The following is a 7,916-nucleotide window of genomic DNA, read 5'->3' on the forward strand; positions in this document are numbered from 1 at the left end:
TGTTTCCGTGACAGATTTTAAATTTAATTTGATTAAATTAAAATTTAATTTGATTGATGCCATTATTCTAGGACACAGATTTGAAGCATTTCCTAGGAATATAGTCTAAAAAATATTTAGTGTTTGGTAATGCATCCTGCGAAATTTAACACATACAAAAAGTTTCATGTTTGTAAAAATATTAAGTAAGATTTTTGGTTTTCTTAAGTAAGCAAGACCTGATAAAGACAAAACACAGACTCCTTGTTTTCTAGGCAGAGTACATTAAAGGTAAAGAAAAAAAAATCTTTGAATACGATTGTTTATGAAGAGCAGGCCAATAATCTAAGAAAACTTAGTTTTTTTTTAAATTTTCAAAATATATTTTATTTCTTTCTCATATGCATTTTGCAGAATTTCCAGGGTAAACATTAGCTTCATATACAGAAATAAAGGAGAGTTCTTTAAGAACTGGCATTGACTCAATCACAAGAATGATCAAATTGAGATAATGGAAAATAAACTCCTGTATTATCAAAACTAAAGAGTTTAGTGAGGAGTTTCTTTAGAAAGATCTCTCCCACTGAGTCCTGAGCCCCCCGGGGGACCCAAACTGTGTCATTTACACACAGACACAAGAAAATGCATGGGTGTGGGAGCAGCGGCTGTGCAGTCTCAGAGATGGTTCTGGATGATGAGTGTAAACACTCCAGGTACTTGGTATGCTCTATGAGGACTTTTATGGGTCAGCTTCAACATTTGGTTAAGAATATGTTTTCTTAAAAAAAATAAATAAATAAAAAACAAAAAAAAAAGAATATGTTTTCTTGGGAGATAAACTTGATACACATCTCATCACTCGCTAAACTGTCGAACTATTAACTGTATTAAATATGCAAGGAAATCACTGTGTATACTTTATTCTCTACATTTCTGCACCATCATCATCATCTTCATCATCTTTGGCTCTGAAATGCATTTTCCTGAATTCCTGTTTGCTCATTGAAGGACAAGACAAGGAAGCTGGTGGAGCTCCACATTCCCGAAGAACCAGCCCACGGGCATGGGCTGGTTGCTGTCCTCGTCCAGAAAGATGCTGTCCTCCGTCTGCAGTGGAGGCCTTGCGGCCTGCTCGGTGTGCAGTGTGGACCGGCCCTGTGCTGAGCAGCTGCTATGAGGCTGCCCTCCAGCCAGAGGTGTGTGCTGGCAGGGCCAGGCTGTCCTCCGTCTCTGCTGGGCAAGTGTCGCCCACAGCTGTAGCATGCCAGAGGGGCGCCCCGTGGCCTCCAGCTGTGCAGGAGCTCCAGCCCCCTTTCCTGGGGGCAGGTGCTCTTTGGCAAACCCCAGAAGCTCACTGTTACCAGGGCTCTCGGGTGGTATTCTGGGCACAGCACCACGGTCACTCTGAGGGGCTAGTTTCTGTAATTCTGATTTCACCAGGTGACTTTTGTCCCATTTGAACTTCTTGGACGTTCGTCTGTTGATGGCTTTGTGCGATGTCTGACATACCGTCCTGGAAGATGTGGTGGGGCACCGCCCCAGCTGAAAACTTAGTTCTTTTAAAAGAAAGAAAACCAAATTCCAATTTTACAGCAGTGTACTTTTGATATTAAATTAAAATATCTGTTTAATTTTTTTCTGTTTACATAAATTCATTTCAGTTTTAACTTGATTACACATAAAATTCCCTTCTCAATATTCCTTTTTCACAAACCTTCTGCAACTTTCTATGCCCATCCAGCTTTTATTCCCAGACTCTAGCTATGAGTCAGCTATCCATTCACTTGGCTTTTGACCAATATTTGTGATCTTATGGAGCCTGCAGTTTGGGTTTGGGACAAGGGAAATCCTCCAGTAGTCTGCATTTTTAAAAACTCCACCCATACCCTTTTCTTCAGTCTCTGTGGCCAATATTTGGGTTATCCCCTGGGGTATTTATGTTTCAAGGACATGATAAAATTTGCAACTTCAGAGGACAGAGAAAGAATTCAAGTTTTTTCCTAGGAGCTTTGGGACAATAACTATTGAATTTTCCTTTGTATTAGGGATCGGAAGGCTTGGAACATTTCAAGCAACACAACATCTAGTCACTTTCTCATTCTCATCATTTTTCTCAGAGATTGTTACCTCTTGCCATTCTAATCAGGCTTTTTTGCAAGTGCCTGGATCTTAATCTGAGGCATTTGGGACCCTCCTACCTTTGCAGAACTGTGCACTGAGGCCTCAACTTATGATCCTGCCCCTTCATCTTGTCTGCCAGCACTGAAGCTAGCAGAGTAGTGGACATCCCACCTGCTTCTCTAATCTCAGTTCTTCCTCTCACTTTCTAACTTGAGCTTCAGCCTCCAGCCAAAGTGCCTACAGGAGAGGCCAGCTGACTGCAGCTCTCATGCACTTCCCTTCTCTGCTACAGTATGCTCTCTGCAGTTCCTCCAACAATGCATTAGACTGGCTGAGTTTTCAGGCATCCTCCTACTTACACAGTGATCCACAGGCATCTAACAGATGGGTCACCCCTCCCCACAGAGAGGTTGATGGCCAACTCGTTTTCCTCCCATGGGTGTCTAATTCCCAAGGCCCATTTCTTCAGTGTCCTGGCTGATTCACCGATTGCTGATTGACAGGCTCCTCATCAACTTCCCTGGTATAATCTGAAACTGGCCCCGGTAGTTTGGGAGGTGGGGCAGGAAGAGACTGAAGAAAGAGGTCACTGCAGCTTGGCAGGTGGCAGGTTTTTTTTTTTTTTTTGGCATTTTTAATTTAGGTTTCTTTTATTTAAGTTTAATGTTAATTCCATGCTGTGTTTCAGTAAGAACAATACAGATTCTGTATCTGTGGCTCCAGTCAGATATCCAGTAGTACAAATTAGCTTCAAGTTACACATACAGAACAAAAGAGGTTGAGCTAGCGAAGGAGGGAAGGGGGGGCCTAAGGGGAAAGGGAAGGAGAAGAAACAAAGAACTGAACACTCATGCAGGCTTTTCCATACCACCTTCAATGCTAACCTGCTTTAGAGGGAGAGTAAAAGTAGGCAAGAATGAGCAGCCATGGATTGTTGAACTGTTACCAGCACCATGCTTTTCAGCAACATTTCCGCAACACTTTTTACAGCAAAACCATTATAACAACTCTCCAAACAATCTTTAACCACTTCAAACTAACATCCAATTAACTTTTAACATTGGTATAAAATTCAATTTAAACAATTAGAAAAAGGAAAAATGATACCACAATGCCTCCATAGTGTGATTAACCTCTCTCTTAGATGCTTGCATCACCTAGAAGTCTAATGGCTTTCAAATGTAATTTCCATTTCTAATGGTGATCTTGCCACATCTGGCAGGAGACAATACAGTAATGCTGAAAAAGCCTCTACACAGTCCTGTTAGTGTCTTAAAGAACCTAAAAGCTGGGACGGGTAAAATACACAGAAATTCACTCTTGCCTTCAAGAACTTTTGAAAACTTAAAAAAAAAAAAAAACCAATAGGGCAGGAACCTAAATTCTGAGACCAAATGTAAAAGTCAGATTTGGTGGTTCTCAGTGACAATGGGGGAAATTCCAGTGGGAATGGGATGGGAAGGAATGGGGTGGTCAGAGATGGTTTCTCTTGTTGGCTTTTATGTCTCACTGATTTTCATCTTCCACATCCTGCAGCGCTTCTTTATTCTGCTCTTCACCATCACCCTGCATGTCTGAAGTCCATAGTGTCAGATTATCACGTAACACCTGCATGGTAAGTGTAGAGTCCTTATAGCTTTCTTCACTCAGTGTATCCAGTTCTGCAATTGTATCATCAAAAGCTGCTTTTGCCAACCTGCAGGGATGGTCGGGGGGAATTAAGAATTTCATAGTAAAAACAAAACAAAACAAAACAAAACAAAACAAAAAACAAAAACAAACAAACAAACAAAAAACAAAACAAAAAAAAAAAGAATTTCATAGTAGAATACAGAAAATTTGAGAGCAAGACCTAAGCGAATTGGATGCGTTGGTGGAAGTTCTGTCATTGCAATATCACTAGCAGCTTTATAAGCCACTAGGCTGTTCTCTGCAGCCTCCTTCCTGTCATTTCCTGTGGCAAATTCAGCCAGATACCTGTGGTAGTCCCCTTTCATCTTATAATAGAAAACCTTGGACTCGCCAGTGTTAGCTGCTGGAATGAGGTGTTTGTCCAGTACATCCAGAATGTCACAACAGATTAACTTTAGCTCAGTCTCAACCATTTGCCGATATTCCCGAATCATTTTTAGTTTGTCTTCTCCTCCCTTGTTTTCTTCTTTCTGTTCAACGCTGCTGATTATTCTCCAGGAAGCTCTTCTGGCTCCAATCACATTTTTATATGCAACAGATAGGAGGTTTCTTTCTTCAACTGTCAACTCCACATCCATCCCTGCTACTTTTATCATTGATTCCACCATTTCGTCCTATCGCTCAGCCTGCTGGGCCAGCTTCGCCTGGTACACCAGATGCTCCCGATCATCCATAGTGGCAGCGGCTCTGGCAGGGTCTGCGTGATGGATGGAAGCGGATAGCGTCTCCCACTCTCTCAGCCTTTCGCTCGGCAGGTGGCAGTTTTAATAAGCAAAGGAAACTTACCTTTGAGGCTTATCTTGGGTGGCAACAAGATGAATGGATCCCCACATCTGCCTGTCAAATCTTAGAAGTTTATAAGGAGTCCCAAAGTGAGTTCAGTCATGTATACTATGTAGGCCTTATTATCTTAAGGCTATACTGTCTTTGGAGCAGCCTCTGGGGATGAAAAAGGCAAGTAGAACCTACGTTCCAAGGACCAGAGAGGTGAGGAGCCTCCATGTGCTGAAGTCTAGCTCACTGGTCAACCAATAGTCCACCTTCTGGTGACCTTTCCCAATAGTAATGGAATTCAAATTGTTAGGGCTCACGTGAGGGCTAGGATTGGTGCAATATAAGTCTGGATATGAAGTCATAGTGTTTTTTGAGTGAGTTGTGTGACAGCATCAGTGATAGGTTGTCACAGGCCATGAGGGTTGATGATGTTTCGTTCTATGGAGTTGTAGATAACCTAAAACTTTTCATTCAACTAGTGTAAGAAATGCTATGGCAAGTAGGATAGGAATAATTAATAAAAGAAGGCTAATTATGAACATGCTGTTAGGGGAAGGGAATTAAACTTCTGACCGTAGAGTTTTAAGTTTAATATATCTGTTACATATGATAATTGATATTACAAATCTTTCATAACATTTAATTACATACATTAAACATATTATCTCATTTTACATCATTAATTGTTGAAAATTATTTCACATGATGGGGACGCCTAGGTGGTTCATCTTTTAAAAAAATAGAGTCTGGGCTTAAATGCTAATGATATCTTAAAAATATTTTCACAGAAACATCTAGACTGGTAATTTGACTGAACACCTAGGTACTGTAGCCTAGCCAAGTTGACACAAAATTAAACAGAATGGTTAATTTTGAACTTGGATCTTTCATTGAAGAGTTTCCCAACCAAACAACGGAAAATTCGCCTGATTTCTTCTTTCTGCTTATAGTAAAATGCAACAGATAAGAGATAAATTGAAGATTGAACTGTTGGGCAAGATGGGACCAGCACAAGAAAATTCCCAGCCTATCCAGAGAGTGTACTTACTAACAAAGCCAAAGGTGATGCTAGACAGTCATTTACTAAGGAGGTTAGCCATCCAGGCACCTGGATGGCTCAGTTAAGCATTTGTCTTTAGCTCAGGTCATGATCCTAGAGTCCCAGATTGAGTCCCATGTCTGGCTCCCTGCTCAGCAGGGAGTCTGCTTTTCCCTCTGCCTCTACCCCTCTCATGTTCATGCATTGTCTCTCAAATAAGTAAATAAAATCTATTTACAAAAAAGAAAAGAAAAATTTCAGCATGTGACTTATGGATCCAATTGAAACCATCTCAACCTAAGCCAGAAATAGACATGCTATTATCCAGGAAAGATCTGTAATGGAGCATCTTGTCTGAAATCTTGTTCCCTATTAACAAGGCTTTTGAGAATGTTATACTAGCAGAAATGCTTCCAGCCTTAACTGAAAGGGACAGAGACTATATAAAGTGAAGAAAGGATGTCATCCATGGTAGAGCTGTGGACACAAAGGCTTGTACCTAGGACCTCCTCAGGGAGAGCCTCCTCCTTGGGAGGCCAAAACCACAGGGCTGCCACTCCAGCAGGCCAGGGGCAGAGCATCCAGTCACAGAGGAGTGTCCTTAGTTCTTGAAGTCTAATGGGATGTATCCTGTTGGGTTTTGGATTTGAGACCTGGGACCTTCTTTGTCCTTCCTATTTCACCTCTTTGGAGTGGAAATATCTATATTATGCCTTTCTAACATTTATTTTGGAAGCATATAACTTGTTTTTTGATTTCACAGGGCCACAGATGGGCAGGAATTTTGCTCAAGGATGGATCATAAACCAAGCCTCACCCATAACTGATTTAGATGATAACTAGATGAAATTTGGGACCCAGAGTCAATCCTGGATTGGATAAAAATGTAGGAGGATGTTAAAACTGGATAATTGTATTTTACACATGGGAAAGATGAACATGACTGGGCACAATTGGACTGTTATGAGTTGAACTATGTCCCCCAAAAGTGCCTAAAAATGTTACCTTATTTGGAATTGGAGTATTTAAAGATGTAATCAAGTTAAGATCATGTTATTATGGTGGGCTCTAAGCAAATATAACTGGTGCCCTTGTAAGAAGAGGAAAATACCACATAAAGACCTAGATACACAGGGAGAATATTACCTGGCAAGAGAGGCAGAGGTGAAAAGGAAGCCTCTGTAAGTCAAGGAATACAATGATGAATGGCCACTGCCAGAAGCTACAAAGAAGCAAGTCTAGCGATTCTGAGACAGAGCATGATGTAAATGATACAAATGGAAAAACAAAAAGAAGCAAGCTCTGGTACCAATCCCATTCCTTAGGGCTCCACACTGATGACTTCCCCTGATTATAATTATCTTCCAAAGATTCTGCTTCCAAATTTTATCACATTAGGAGGTTTTCAAAATATACACTTGGAGAGACATAAGCATTCACCCTTAAACACCTTCTTTCCAATACCAATAGCTCTTTGAAAAAGGGCTAACCACAATTCTTTTTCATGGATACCAATACCTTTACCATGTTGCAAAAAAAAAACAAAACAAAAACAAAAAAAACAAAAAAACAAAAAACCTACCTGAATCAGATCATAAATTGGTTTGAAGAGATTTGTACTTCATGCAGACCTCAAATGTACATCGATGTTGAGTTGGTACTATTGGAAATTGAAGAATAAGTCACAAAGATATTATATATAAGAGTAAAAAATGACTAACAGAAGTTGGAAGATAGAAACAAAGAGCTAATCTTAAACGGTAAAATGTTGGGGAATAATCAGGGAAAGGTCATTTGAAATATTCCATAGACACTAAAAATAAACTACTGTTGTCTCCTGCCCTCAAATTAAAAGACACAATGCTCATCAGTCGTTTGAATTTTGTTGAACATGTGTTCATATTTAGAAATATTGTGTGCTCCTCTCCATTCTCTTGTCTGAAAGACAGTCATATTTGAAAGAGGACTATAGCATCATCAGCCTGTGTCTTCCATAGCATCATATTTGATAAAACTTCCATCTGTCTTACTTTAGAAACTAAAAAAGCTGTCAATCCTTTCGGGGAAATTATTGGGAAAAAAGGCAGAATGAGGTTATGAGCTGGATGCTTCTTGTTTCATTTATTTATTTATTTATAAAGATTTTATTTATTCATGAGAGAGACAGACACAGGCAGAGGAAGAACCAGGCTCCGTGCAGGGAGCCCAATGTGGGACTCAATCCCAGGTCTCCAGGATCACACCCTGGGCTGAAAGCAGCGCTAAACCGCTGAGCCACCCGGGCTGCCCTCTTGCTTCATTTATGAAAGAC

At 40.4% G+C, this 7,916-nt stretch overlaps 2 pseudogenes; both read right to left on the minus strand.

The window, feature by feature from the left end:
• Window positions 1-527: 527 nt before the first annotated feature.
• LOC121487782 lies at window positions 528-2,116 on the minus strand (annotated as a pseudogene).
• A 1,381-nt stretch (window positions 2,117-3,497) lies between these two features.
• LOC121471552 lies at window positions 3,498-4,466 on the minus strand (annotated as a pseudogene).
• Between the last annotated feature and the right edge of the window lie 3,450 nt (window positions 4,467-7,916).

The sequence above is a fragment of the Vulpes lagopus genome, chromosome 1 (genome assembly GCF_018345385.1).
Source record: "Vulpes lagopus strain Blue_001 chromosome 1, ASM1834538v1, whole genome shotgun sequence".
Classification (NCBI taxonomy): Eukaryota; Metazoa; Chordata; class Mammalia; order Carnivora; family Canidae; genus Vulpes; species Vulpes lagopus.